The 14,102-nt window shown below is 37.5% G+C and overlaps 1 protein-coding gene and 1 long non-coding RNA gene across 5 annotated transcripts in view; both read right to left on the minus strand.

The window, feature by feature from the left end:
- LOC133878894 (putative disease resistance protein RGA4) overlaps positions 1 to 14,102 on the minus strand; it is a 90,631-nt gene that overhangs the window by 11,698 nt on the left and 64,831 nt on the right. The window lies entirely within an intron of this gene.
- Positions 168 to 4,973, minus strand: LOC133879347 (uncharacterized). 2 transcript variants are annotated; one of them, XR_009902051.1, is made up of 3 exons: positions 4,690 to 4,973; positions 2,583 to 2,655; positions 168 to 440 (listed from the first exon to the last, which is right to left on the minus strand). It is a non-coding gene; the product is annotated as an uncharacterized LOC133879347 (long non-coding RNA). The 2 variants fall into 2 exon arrangements; XR_009902050.1 differs by lacking the exon at positions 2,583 to 2,655.

Here is a 14,102-nt window from a genome sequence, read left to right on the forward strand (position 1 = left end):
TTTTTTTTTTATAGAAATATTTGCATAAACATTAATCTCTTAAAATATAAACGGATCTTCACAGTGGCACAACAATATGTTGCAAAGCCAACATATGGTACATACCCCATAATATGTACTTGGTAAATCAAAGTATAACATCTATCTACTTTGCAGCGGAAAACACATCTTAAACATCTATCATAAATTAATCATAATCAAGAGCCAATATTACATCTATCTATTTAAGTCTTTCTTCAAATTAAATACATAACATAAATGACTATATACAATAACAAGTGACACAGGTGTCACAAGCTATAAATAAAACCCATAAAACAAAGAACGCCCATAGTCCTGCAATTACGACTGTCGCGGGGAGCTTCGGTCATAATATCCCAAGTACACTTCTACTACGTCATCAACAACGTCCGGAGTACCTGCAGCCAAAGAAACATCATCTATACGGTTGTGGGGGTTTGCCACATCCGTATAGGTGGAATTATGAGCCCATCGTCTTAGCATAAATAAATACACTAAGACCTCATAGGTATACTATTCACTGAGTTTTCGCAAAGAACCAACTTTTTCTTTTTAGTCATGTGAACACTATAACAGCTACTGATGTGTGTTTTAAATAGTACTCGCAAGTGCACAAATCGTTTTGCAATATAGTGTTATGCAAGTGCAAGGTCGATCCCACAGGGAAATGGTCAAATATTGGTATCTTGCTTAATCAACCTCATTTTAACCTAGTTCCAAAGGTTTGAGACTTGATTCAAGAACAAAAGACTAAATGAAAGAGAAGTAATGAAATATGTAAAATAAAAGGAACTAAGGTTAAGGAATCCACCAAACCAAATCCTACAACTCACACTCTTGGTTTCCACTTGAACACCCAAAGAACATTAAGCTTAGGGTGTTATTCAAGTTTCTTAACCATAAACCCAAGAACCATTAAATGAATCCAACACATTGACAAATCACAAAGAGTACCGATTGAAATCAAAACATCCAATGTATCATTCAATCACAATGGATATCATCATTCAAACCGATAAAACAATGTATTAGTCGGTTGAAACACATAAAATGTCCTCTATCCACCACTAACCACATTCATTGCAAAAGATAAAGCTTTAAATGAATGGAACTTGAACAACTAACATGATATATCATTAAATGTGCAAGTGGTACAGCAAGGTTGTGAGTGTCATCAATGGAAAGGTTTCATCCTCAACCCTAGTTGAGGTTACTAGCCTTCCATGACTAAGAACACCACAAGAAAATGATGAACAACCATGGAAATGAAAGAAAAGCTCTACAAAGAGAAAGAATTCTGAAAATAAACTACTGAATTACACTACAATAAGCACGAAATTGAAACTAACTACAGAGTTTCTGCTCTATTCTTTCCTCTCCTACTCTCTCTACTACTCTTTCAACAAGGGGATGGCCATGGCTTTTATAGAAGAAGGCCATGGCAAGAAATGACTCCTCTACCCTCCTCTAGGGTTCTTCTGCAGCTAGAGACAACCATAAACACGAAACCAGCGTGTTCTGCAGCAGAAATCAGAGGGAGGACTGCTTTTTGGCTTCTGATTGGGCGTTCTGGTGTGCTCTGCAAAAGCAGTTTCTGGGAAAATTCGATCGATCGACTTTTATTTCGATCGATCGACTTCGGGCAAATATTCGATCGATCGAATTTTAAGTTCGATCGATCGACTTTCTAGGATCTCCGAATTTCCAGCTATTTCCTTATGAATTTTGTCATTCCTCTCTTATTGTCCTACAAAAACAGAAAACACAAAACTAACCAAAACATTAGAAAAATAACAAGGCTAAAGGTCTAACTAGTGCAAATCAAGGGGTCCAAATACACAATATTTGGCACTCATCAGCTACCAATTTTATAAACTTTTGTTTGAAAACCCTCATAACTGATATAGCAAACATTGACTAATAGAAAACATTTAAATATATCAGGCAGCTAAGATTATACGTATAGGTGGAATTACATAACCCTTAAGTTAGAAAACAATTGCATTTAAATCATGCAACCATCCGATAGAAATATACATAAGCTCTTTTCTATTGAGACTCTTATGCATACTAATACACCTAGCAAAACTACAATATACATATCAAGAAAACAACACACAATTTAAACAATGCTATTCATGCTCATGATAGTCTTTTTATTCATTGTGAGGCTCACCCTCTCTTTGTTATTATGAGGCTTATCCTCTCTTCCGTTAATGTGTTCATGATTTATGCTTTACAATTCAAACTCTATACTCCTATTCTTTGCAAATCATGCTTTCTTCAAATATGATAAACCAATCAACATGAAATTTCATCATTCTTCTTTGCATAATTTAAATCCCAACTGTAGTACACATTCAGACACTTTAAATCGATTCAACACCTTTCATTCATGCATCATTTCATAACATCATTGATATTCAACATAATTGAAACTACTTAAAACATCCAAAGCGTAGATATTCAACATACAATTGGTTCAGATTTATAAAACAATATAGTGCTTGCATTTCTATAACATATTTAAAAGTAGTTTTCTCAGTGAGTAGAATACTCACCTGGGTTGCATTGGACGCATGACTCGAACTCTATATTGGAGAACCCATTGAAGTCTCCAATCCGGACACTATCCTGCAAACATTGGTATCGTTAGACTACGCTATTGAACTCTACACTCTATGACACATAGACTATCCGTGTGCTCACATGTCGCATTACCCGTATCTAAGTCTAGCTAAGTATCCTAAACTATTATTGAATTATCATTTAGGTTTAGGTTTAGGTTCATATTATTTCGCTTATTATCTTTAAGATGCGTTTACAATTTATTTGCCTACTCTTTATTATTACATCATATTATCATTGTTAATCCCTTTAATGGCTTGTTGATTATTTACTAACTTAACAATATATATTTAACTCATATACATGCATATGTGTATATATATAAACCTAATCCGATGATACACAAAAATACTTAAGTGTACATGGATAGGTGGATTAGGTACTTAGTTGCCTCACATTGGATTCAAAGAACAATTATGTACTTCTACCACCATGCCAATTTATACATGTTGTCTGAGGGTTACATGAATAATTTACCATTACATTTAATGCTTTATTCTTATTAGTTACTAATCATCTAAGTAGTCTAGACTTTAAGACCTTAATCATATTTAACTTATTAGTTTAGTACATCTTGTTAGATTAAATTATAATCACATATTGGATATATTCATTTATTAACGTTAGTTATTATCTTGTTCATTTATTTCCTTACTAGTTTATAACCAACTCAACTCCATTAAGGGCATAATCTAAAACATAACCAAAATTACCTTCTCCAAACTCCTCCACCTAACCTTCAACATCCATAGCCTTTCATCAAGATCAATCAAAACACCCCTCCTTTGCATACAATGGGTCATAGTCATTAAGGACTACTAGGGATCAACCACAAACATCAGATACCACATAACACTACACCCATAGATCCATCACAAGCATTAACCTTAATCCTCAACAATTAATCATAAGCTAACAACATCAAATTACCAATCCAAAAATTCAGATTTGAATCTATTAAAACACTCATCAAAATCAGCTCATACATTCCCCAAAACTCAAATTGTCAATCATCAAGGTAAGCCTTAAAATACAACATCAATTGTGCCATGATTTTTCCTTTACATCAAACCACCAAAATTCCAACAATCACAAACCACAACCATCTACCAAATTCCTTTCCAAAACTAAACCCAATTCAACCAAACATTCAACAATCAATATAATAAAGCATTAACCATCAACTAACACAATTATCCTCAATTTACAAACACAGACCAGATATGAATTTCCACCAAAACACCCTTCATAATCACTTTTCATTCCAACATCAAGCACTTACCACAAAGCATCAATCATAGGTTATCAACATCAAGAATCAAAACCTAAAAATAAACATCATTTGGCCAACACCACAAAATCTCCATGAAACCCTAGATTTTCATCTCAAGAAAGACCCACAATTTCCAACTTAAAGAGGCCCAAATCGTATCTCCAAAACAACCAAAATAAAATACAAATGCAGAATTTCTTAATCCAAGAGAACCCAAACATTCAACAAAAATTAAGGAGCCAAAACACCATAAAGAAGGTCACTCCATGTCAACCCAGCATCCACCATAATCCAAAACCCTCAAAACTCTCAACATCAAATCTGTTGTAAAAATCACCCAATCGGCCAGTACCGAAAATTACCAACAATACCACACCTAAGCCCAATTCGGCTACACTAATCCCAAATCAGTAAATCTACAACAACCAGAAAATAAGACCATTCAACATACCCATAAAATCAATAAATTAGCCAACTACACATATAACATTCCCCCATGAAATCAAACCCAATCGATTGTCCTCAACAATCAATCATTCAAATGAAAACTCAAAACCAATTCCCATAATTGGTTCAAGCACAGGAAACCCAAAGGAAAGACCTGAATCAACACCCAAAACTACTTAAACAATAGAGAATCAAAATTTCCAAATCAACCCTAAGAACCCTAAATTCGGACCCATACAAAACCATCACAATCCATACAATTTTCTAGCCTTATGATCAATGGGAATTACAAAAATCATGAGAAAATGCTAAGGATTTACCTCAAAAATCACCCCATGGCTGGAACCCATTTCTTCCTCTTCTTCTTCATCTCATGGTCGAATCTCTCCATCAGCGTGAATCTCTCTCTCAGCTCGACTCTTCTCTTTTCACAGTTCGCCCCTCTCACTCTCGGTAGATCTTTCCATCTCTCGGCAGTGGCGTGACAGAATAGAGGAGAAGGGAAAGAAAGGGAAATAAGAGAAAAGTAAAGAGAAGAAGGGAGAGGGAGCTGCGTGTGAGGCTAAGTGAGAGGGAGAAGGAAAAAGAAAAGAAAGAGAGAGGGAAGAGACTCGGTCAAAAGGGAAGAAAAAGAAAGAGAGAAGTGGCCATGTGTCATTTTGAGAGTGGTTGGGAGAAGATAGAGTAAACTTCTCCCACCCAATTCAGCAATGACACGTGGCGGATAAGATTCTCCTTTTTATTTAAAACCCCAACTATTGTAAATTATAGTAAAACCTAATAATATTAGAATCCTATCTTTTAATAATTAATATTTGACCTCACATTTATTTTGATTGCATTTTAATTAACGTAATTGAATATTTATTCAACTAGGACCCACTATAATAATTATTCTAACTCCACTATTTTATTTTAGACCTATTTTAATTTCTTAATATAAATACTATCACCTAAAATATAATTATTAGTCCCATAATTTAATAAATACAATTTATTACTTGCTAAATTCCTATTAATTTTTCTTAGTCTTTACACCAATTGTGCCTCCCCTGCCACGAGGTAACTCACAACCAGCACATTCTGCTAGCCCTCTGTCTTGACCTCCCTGCCAAATATGTGGAAAGCCTAGTCACCAAGCACTAGATTGCGTCCATCACATGGACTACACCTACCGAGAACGTCATCCTCCAACACAATTGACAGCAATGGCTGCCCAGTCCACAACTTAGCCTGAAGATGCTCCCTAGTTTGCTGACAGTACAGTAAATCATCATGTGACTCCAGATTTTGAGCAACTCCAACTTGCTAAGCTGTATGATGGGTATGACACCATTACTGTGAGTGATGGCTCAGGTTTGCAAATTGACAACATTGGCTCTCTTTCCCTTCAAACCTCCACAGCTATGTTACATTTATCTCAAGTTTTGCATTGTCTTGTTGCCATTGCTAAACTTTTATCCATCAATCAGTTTTGTAAAGATAATAACTACTTTTTTATCTTAACTAAATCTCATTATTTCATCAAGGACAAACAAACGGGCTAACCCTGCTAGAAAACAAGAGTGATGGTGGCCTCTACCCCATCTACTCTATAGTTGTCCATGTAGTCCTTAGTCAGCATTCTTTTCCTGTTTTAGGCTCCTTACATAATAAGGAATTTTGTGAGCCTTGCCAACTTAGTAAGAGCAAATAACTTCCATTTCCTTTATCTTCAAGGATCTCGTCGGCTCCACTTTGGTTAATCCATACTGATGTTTGGAGTTCCCCTGTTCCATCCTTAGAAGGTTACAAGTATTATGTCATTTTTATAGATGACTATTCTAGATTTTCTTGGTTGTATCCACTCAAAACCAAAGCTGATGTATTTATCTCATTTATGAAATTTAAAGCATTAATGGAAAATCTATTTTCATCCACCATTAAATAATTGCAATCTGATGGTGGTGGTGAATTTCTCTCTAACCAAATTAAAGCCCTTCTTGAATCAAATGGCATTGCCCATAGTATCAGTTGTCCTTACACGGCTCAACAAAATTGCCTAGTAGAAAGGAAACATCGCCATGTTGTGGAGATGGGTCTTGCCATGCTAGCCCAATCTGGCTTGTCCAAAGAATTTTGGGTTAAATCTTTTCTCATTGCCATATTTTTAATTAATAGGCTCCCTACTCCTTTGGTTCAAAATGGTTCGCCTTTCTCTATTTTATTTAAACAACCACCCAACTATGCTAATCTTAGAATTTTTAGGTGCACTTGTTATCCTTTATTAAGGCTTTACAACTCTTATAAACTTATGTTTAGACGCAAGCGATGCATTTTCTTAGGACATGGTTCCCACTACAAGGGCTACCGATGCTTTGATCCATTCACGAGCAAAATCTTTATTACTCGGCATGTAGTGTTTGATGAAATGAGCTTTCCAACCAAGGTGGGGGTCACTGCCTCTTCGCCCATTACAGTAAGTGCAACAGGTATTCCTCTTTTTTTTGTTGAAATTTTTCCTTCATCACATGTCTCACCCACGGTCATCCCTGCATTATGTACCATCCCTTTAGTGTTAGCTGGGTTAGTCGATGACAATACCATTGATCCCCTTCTCTCGCCCACTGCACTTGCTAGTCCAACTGCACCTGACACCCCTGCCCATCCTAGTCATGCCTCATTTACCTCTCTTCCTGTCGAGTGCTTGCCTAACATGCATAATACACTTCCTGCCCAGTCAAGTCTAGCTAGTCCTACCTTAATACCCACAAGTTCTCTTAACTCACATCCAATGGTCACTGGAGCTAAAACCAGGAGTCTCAAACCAAGGTCCTTTCTTGACTACACGGCTTTATACTCCACCAAACACCCTCTTATAGCCTTGACCAGTATTCTCCCATTTGTTGAACCAAGCTGCTACACCAAAGTAGTGTTGAAACCAGAATGGCGTGCTGCAATGGGGCTTGAGTTTGATGCCCTCCTCGCCAATGGTACATGGTCTTTATGCCCACGACCTCTGCATCAACATATTGTTCGTAATAAGTGGGTGTATAAAATCAACCATCAACAAGATGGTTCGATAGAGCATTTTAAAGCAAGACTTTTGGCTAAGGGATTTGATTAGAAAAGTGGGGTTGATTTTCATGAGACATTTAGTCCTGTCATCAAGCAATCAACAGTTCACGTGGTACTCACATTGGCTGTTCACTTTGATTGGTGTATTCGTCAATTAGATGTTTCAAATGCATTTCTACATGGATACCTAGCTGAAGCTGTTTTTATGGAACAACCCAAAGGCTTTGTGGATGCTTCACATCCTAATTATGTCTGCCATTTACATAAGGCTATCTATGGCCTTAAACAAGAACCTCATGCCTAGTTTAACCGTCTTTCTCAAGCATTGTTTGAAATTAGTTTTCAGTCCTCTAAGGTGGACACATCCATTTTTATCTACTATACTACTAATGCAACCTTGTATGTCTTAGTATATGTCGATGACATTTTGAGTACAGGGACCAACAAGGAGGCTATCTTTGTAGTTATTAAACAACTGCAAGCAGTTTTTGCAATGAAGGATCTCGGTGATCTTGGGTTCTTTTTGGGGATGCAAGCACTTCGGGACTCCACTGGGTTACATATTCGACAGTCCAAGTACATCATGGACTAACTACACAATTCAACTATGATAGGTGCCAAACCATATTCTGCCTCTATGGTGTCTGGTTCTAAACTCCCAGCCTTAGATGGTGATCCCCTCTCCGAGTCTGACACGGCCATTTATCGTCAAGTTGTTGGTGCCTTGCAACATTGCACCCTCACTCGACCAGACATTTCTTACTCGGTTAATCAACTTTGCCAATTTATGCACTCACCAACAAATGTTCATTGGATGGAGACTAAGCGAGTTTTACGATATCTAAAAAGGAGTATTGATCATGGCTTACTCTACTGCAAGGGCTCTTTTTCCTTAGAGGCATTCTGTGATTTAGATTAGGCTAGCAATCTAGATACTCGTTGGTCTACTGCAGGTTTTGGTATTTTTCTTGGTCTATGTCTTGTGTCGTGGTGTGCCAAGAAGCAATCGATTGTTGCTCGTTCAAGTATGGAGGCTGAGTATCGAGCTATGGCCATTGGCACTGCCGAGGTCTATTGGCTTCGTATGTTGCTCAAAGAGCTTCGAATTCCACTACTGTCTCCTCCTACTTTATGGTGTGACAATATTGGCACTCTAGCTCTTGCTTCAAATCTAGTTTATCATGCTCGTACTAAGCATATCGATGATGATTATCAGTTTATTCGTGAAAAAGTAGTGAACTCAGATATTCTCGTCAAGTTTCTCTCCACACATGATCAACTTGCCGATGCCTTTACAAAAGGCCGAACATTAGCTTGTTTTGGTATGTTTCGTGACAAGCTTTTGGTGATTCCCCTCCCTTTAGCTTAAGGGGGGCTGTTAGAGAGAAAGATGAAGATAAAGATAGACTTATCAACTGAAGTCCTCATAAACTCATTTACGTGATAATACTGATCCAACTATAAGTCTAAGATAATGTTTATCTTAGAGTTCTATATGTGTAATGTTATAGAGTTATAGTTCTCATGCAATTGCTAGATACATATTGTATAGAAACACAATGTTGTAATTCATCTCTTGTTGGTTTATTTTAATTGGCTACATTCTGTTTGACAAAAATGCATCCATAACAGGGACACTGTATTTGCAGAGGACTTCTATAAGAATATTGTAGAATATTAATTCCAATGTGGAAAGGATTGATTAAGGCATGAATTTGTACAGAATATCCCTAAGAAGGCAAGTTCCTGTTGAAGGAAATATATATGGAGACTTACAACTCAGAAAGTCGGTTTTCCCTAAAACCCTTTCAGATGCCCAAATGCCAGAGTCCGGGCGCCTAGCTCAGAAACTTAGAGTCTGAAATGAGTCTGAACGACTCAGCAAACACGAACCACAAAGAGTGAAAAAATATTGGACTTCTAATTTTAACAAGTGTGTGTGAACAGTGTGCAACAAAATATTAAATGCAGAAATTAAAGGAGACAAATATTTTGTTGATGAAGTGGAAACTCAATTAAGAGAAAAACCACTCCGGGGCAGCCAAACTCAGGATATCCACTATTTATAAGACAAGACTAGATACAAAGTGATACCACTCACATATCCCTGATGCAGTGGTCGTACCTTGCTCTCTAACGTGTAGTCTAACATGAATGCCTCCCAACCAGGTCTCCTACCTGAAGGGGTCTTCAATGGAATCCTTTATCTTAGGGCCAACCCCTAAAATAGACTTCAAGTTAAGCGCAGCAACAACACACACAGCAACGGCTTTAGAGAGATCAACTCAGCTCAATAACCTCACAAAATAGCTCTCTAAGCACTAATGGTATTCAATATCGAATTCTTGCATTTCTCAAGCATAGGGGCCTCTATTTATAGGCTGAGGGCTCAAATGAGCGTCTGGCTTAATAAAGTTAGGTGCCGTCCGGACGGTGGTCATAGGCCGTCCGGACGGACAATTGTACGACCGAAATTTTGAAAATTTCGCGGAAGATCTTTCCTGTTTGAGAGCCGTGTCCGGACGGTGTTGCCCTCTCGCCTGGACGGCCACACGTCCGCTACAAGTAATTTCCATATATAGGCTTCACATATCCGAACTAGGAGGATGGTCGTCTAGACAGTCGACCAGATGCATGCAATTTCCATATTTGATGTACGCGTGTCCGGACCATACTTACTGGCGTCCGGACGTCTGGATTTGAATTGTGATACATGCCTTATGGATTTAGCACGTCTGGATGGGAATCCACGTCGTCCGGACGATTGCTGCAATCTTCCCATATCTGTGTTTTGAAAGAAATCCTGAAACTTTGGTCGAACATTGAAGGTCGTCCGGACGGGCTACTGAAACATCCGGACGGATGCAAGATGGAGCAGTTCGAAGCTTCTCGACACAGAGGAAGGTCCGGATGGAAAGTTCTTGCTGTCCGGATGGATGATGCTGTGGACTGTAGGTCATCTGAATGGTTTCACACGTCGTCCGGACGGATGGTGCTTTGGATAGTTTGGCGTCCGGACTGTATGACACATTGTCCGGATGGCTGACAGGGAACCGAATTTTCAGAATTGTGATCTGTGCAAAATTTTTTGGAAGCACTCTGAATAGTGGAATCCCTGTTAAAAAGCATCATTACAAAGAAGTGATTTTGTTCAACAGAAAGTGGCCAATTACAAACTAACAAACTCTCCATTCGGTCATTCTGGGACAAAAATCACTTGACCGGTTAAATATACAATCCAGATCCAAAACAAAAATTACTCCCCTTTTGTCACAAATGGACAAAGGGTAAAACAAAGTAATGAAAAAAAACCACACAACAATTACTTCCCCTCAATGTCTCAGAAGTACAAGGGTAAACAAAGTAATAATATCTACAGACAAAAACGTTCTAAAGAGAAGAGTCTGCAAGTGGCCCAAAAGAGAGGAGCAAAAATCCTCCTGGTACCAAATCCCGCTGATCCATTGAAATCAAGTAGCAGAGAGAAATCTGTTTAAAAAGCTGGATTTGTACTACTTCAGCTTCTAGCTCAAGAAGCTGGGAACCATGGACTGAAAAACCTTCATTCTCTTGATTTTGGAAAGCCTGAACTGGTTATTCGCAGATTGACATCCTCTAAGCAACTACTCTGCAAGATAACTGAGGAGATTCACCACTGAACCTCTAATGGATAAAGATCCAAGGGAATGCTACGGAAGGCTCTGCATGAGCTAAGAGAAAAAGCTCATCTTAATCCTGAGACCTTTGGAATTTGAACATCCGACTTCAACAACGGTCAGTTTTCCAAAGGATCCATCTGTCAGATATTGTGCTGCGAGCTGCTGGATGACATATTTCTGAAAAGATTTAAACAGAAATATTTCCAAAAATAACACCACAAAGAAATATTAGATCCTGTTAGTCCAAAAAAGAAAGTGGTATTATGACAGCTGTTAATTGGATGCCCAAGAATTAACCCAACACACAGACAGAATAGGATTTTCATGCACACTATCTCAAAAAAATATCCCAACAAATATTCCAATATTCTAAAAGCACAAAAACTTAAAAGAATAAAGGAAGACACAATGAAGATCATGAGATGAGAAGAGATGTGCAAAGAATGCCAAAATGTCGGGAGAAATCCACGATAAAAACACACAACATGCCATGATAAATCAATAAAAATGCAAAGATGTGTGTATGCCAGAGAAAGAGACGCAAGTCTTAAACCTGTAGAGATCCCGTCCGAACATGTCATTTAACCGTTCAAACGGCTCTTGCTAGGTCAGCGTATGGCAAGACTGCGCTTGTCCGGACGTAAGAATAGGTCCGTTCGGATGCTTCACACTGAAAAACTGAAACTTGACAAAAAAAGATTTGCAGAAAAATATCTTTCTCTATAGTTAGCTTCAGAACACGCATGTATAATCAACTGATAAAATAATCAAATAGCATTGCAAAAATATGCAAAGATATAAATGAGAGTTAAGTATTCAATAAGCATAAATTTCCCTGTAGATAGAAATTTTAAATAGATTACTTAACTTATACAATGCGTGTGTGTGTGTGTGTGAAGACTTTTCCCAATAAGGTATAAATTTAATTGATCTGACAAAAGCAATTAGATTTTCTAGACAAGAGAGAAAATCAATGAAATATCAGTCAAAAGTCAGAACCTTATTAATTACTAGGGCCTAGCCACCCTTATCTGATACACTACCCCTAAGATGCAGCATCTAATTGTTTTACTTGTACCATGAAGAACAAGGTAAAATTTTACTTACACCATGAAGGACAAGGCTTATTTCAGCACAGAAGCAGTAAATGTAAGCATATAACACAGAAAACTGAAGAGTTGCTGCTTGATTCTAGTGGTGCTGCAACCTAGAGAGAATGCTAGAATTTTTAGGCTCTAGGTTCAACTAGCATGTGGTCAATTTGACCATCTTATCAAAAACATTTCTCTCATTAGAATTTCTAGAAGAAAGAAGTCAGAGAGGAAAATGATGTACCTTAGGGGAGCCTTGGATAGTGCACATTTTCATCGCATGAGGAAAGTAACTATCTATCATTAAGATGCCACAGGAAAACTTAGCAGATATCATGCATAAACTCTCAATCATATATAAGCATATTTAATCAATGCACAATGAACTGAGATATTAGGCAAAAACACATGCAATATCTGAAAAGCTATCAAAAGAAAAAAAATAAAATTCTGCATCTTCTTCACCAATTTTTATTTTTTTTGTTGAAAAATGAGACAGAAAAACAACAAAGACATGCTTATGGAAAAGGAAATGACATTTATTCCTAGCATGTAAGGTAAAGCCAAACCTGTCCTTATGGAGAGAGGTTTAGAAATACTAAGACAGAAAAGCAGCCGCCCGACATGCTTTTAACTGTCATCCCTAAAAAGAATATCTACAGATGTTTCTCAAGACAATAAGAGAAAATATGGGGGATAAACGGTTCGTCAAACAGAATGCAAGGCATGAACAAAATATGACAAGATAAACTATGCAATACAAACATAGCTGACATGCACTAGGATTCAGAAACCAAAATCCTAGACATGGGAGACATCACCTACTAGGTGAGTCAACTCCCCTTCAAGGGGTGAATGGTTTCATCCTTCTTGACCCATACCTGCTTAACCCGTGGAGATGGTTTGTGGGTCATGTCCATGTTGGCCATACTCCTTAGCATACCTTGTATTAGGCTTAGCAATCCTTCATAGCCATGGCTGCCATTGGGCTTCTGTGGCTTTCTATTATAGTGCCTTGATTTGTTCTTCTTTGGTTTGCCACTTTGATTGGCAGGAACAAACTTTTGCTGATGCCATGGAGCCTGAAGAGCCATCGGAGGTATAGTGCCTGATGTAGCTCTTGTTGGTAGTTTACTCTGAACCTTCGACTTTTGAGCCTGGAGCTGTGGACATTTGAGTCAGATATGACCGGTGATGCCACAGTGATGACAGGTGGGCAAGCTTCTTTTGTTTGAATGCTTCTTGATATTCTCTGCATAATTATAGTTAGCATTCTTACAAATAACATTGCCCTTACCTTTTATATGTCTCCTATGCGGAGGGACATATTTTGATAAGGAAGAATCTTTAACTTCACTTTTCCTCAGAGCATCCTGCTGAATCCAAGGCCTGTGGGATTTCAACAAATAACAATTTGGCCTAATATGACCAATTTTTTCACAATTGTGACAAGTAGGAACAAACTTACCTCGTGTTCCTAATTCCTTGGACTTTAGCATCACATGATTATTTAAGCAAGAATTTTCTAAACAAGCTGTATCTACTATCATAGGCTTAACATCAATAGAATCTAATTCAGAATCATAAGTATGTGAAGTAGAAGTACTCATATCATCAACAATTAAAGCAGGCTTGTTAGAAATATCTGAATGAATACAAAGCATGCTTTTCAAATTATCACTTGAGAATTTTTTCAAGAGATCCTCAGATTCTTTTAATTTATTCTCAAGTGTATCACTAATGTTAAATAGCATGATATTCTCAGATCTCAAAGAGTCAATCAAAGCATTGGATTCAGATAATTGAACAGTCAAAGATTCTTTTTCTTGCTTCACCTTTTTAAACTCTTTATGAGAAACTTTAGAATGTTGAGCATTCTTCAATTTATTAAAAACCTTAAAGAGCTTAATATCAGAATCCTCAATA

Source organism: Alnus glutinosa, chromosome 10, assembly GCF_958979055.1.
Source record: "Alnus glutinosa chromosome 10, dhAlnGlut1.1, whole genome shotgun sequence".
Classification (NCBI taxonomy): domain Eukaryota; kingdom Viridiplantae; phylum Streptophyta; class Magnoliopsida; order Fagales; family Betulaceae; genus Alnus; species Alnus glutinosa.